Source organism: Otolemur garnettii, unplaced genomic scaffold, assembly GCF_000181295.1.
Source record: "Otolemur garnettii isolate 467f Iridium unplaced genomic scaffold, OtoGar3 scaffold00024, whole genome shotgun sequence".
In the NCBI taxonomy this organism is placed as follows: Eukaryota; Metazoa; Chordata; class Mammalia; order Primates; family Galagidae; genus Otolemur; species Otolemur garnettii.
In genome coordinates, this window is record NW_003852419.1 from 10,552,158 (window position 1) to 10,553,492 (window position 1,335).

At 33.0% G+C, this 1,335-nt stretch overlaps 1 non-coding gene across 1 annotated transcript; it reads left to right on the forward strand.

The window, feature by feature from the left end:
• The first annotated feature begins 534 nt into the window (after positions 1 to 534).
• Positions 535 to 641, forward strand: LOC111724593. Its single transcript, XR_002772863.1, has one exon. It is a non-coding gene; the product is annotated as a U6 spliceosomal RNA (small nuclear RNA).
• Positions 642 to 1,335: the final 694 nt, after the last annotated feature.

Consider the following 1,335-nt stretch of genomic DNA (forward strand, 5'->3'; position numbering starts at 1 on the left):
ACACTGGATTTCTGTAAAACAGATGAAAGCCATGGGAACAATGACTTTATAAATATGCCTTAAATTGTATTTATATGACAAATCCATAAGAAGCAGTGAGATATACATGAAAGTAATTAATTACTTTTTTAGAAATCAGTTTAGAAATCATACACACTACTCTGAACTAGGATAATATGTGACTTCCTAAAAAAATCAAAATTAACTCAGGTTGTTGATACTGAATCAATGATACAATTCACAAGTTCTGAATTTACTTTAGGCTCTAGAATATTTAGATCTAAAGGTATGTCTGTGACTTGCTCTTTGAAACATTTCCCAGCAATATCTGTTCTATGATTACTTAAAGGAAATTCAGTATAACACAGGAAAATAATCCTTCCTCAGCCTAGCGTGGATGACCTAATATCTTACAAACCAATTTGCTCTATTTAAATAGTACTTTTTAGAGTCAGATTCTAGGACTATATAATGTGCAAACATGACAACCAGGTTTTGAGATGAACATAAGTTTGGTAAATAATGCCATATATTGTGCTTGCTTTGGCAGCACATATACTAAAATTGGAATGATACAGAGAAGATTAGCATGGCCCCTGTGCAAGGATGACACACAAATTCATGCAGTGTTCCATATTCGAAAAAAAAAAAAAAGCCATATGTTGAAGTATTTTCAGGAAGAGAGGATTTCATGAGAAAAATCCATGGAATCCTGAAACATATGCCATGTGCATTAGTTTCTTATAACTGCTGTAACAAATTATCACAAAACTATTGGCTGAAAATAAAGAAAATTTATTACCCTATATTAAAGGCTAGATGTTCAAAATTAATACTACTGGACTGAAGTATGGTGTGAGCTGGGATATACTCATACTGTACCAAAGGACAATCCATTCCTTGCCTGGTGCTATCACCATTCCTTGGCTTGTGGCCACATCACTCCAATGTCTTTCCAGGGATCACACTGTCTTTTCCTCTTATTCTTCTGTATGTCTCCAATATCCCTTTGTATCCCTCATATAAGGATACCTATGACTTTTTTTTTTTTTATAAAAAGAGAAATGAATATTTTATTTTATATTTTTGAGAGTAGAAGGAAGTTTCATTTTATTTCATTTTTTTCAAAAAGTAAATTTATTTCAGGTTAATGTGAGGGTAAAAAAAGAAAGTCAAAATATTTGATTTTGTTAGGTAGAGTACTCTTGCAGTTATGTTCCACCATTCAGTGAGAACCCCCCACCTCCTGCCTCTCCCCTCTTCATTACCCTTCCCCCACCTTGAATTGAAATAAGTTTTTATTCCATGTGGATAGATACCTGTGATTTATATAAG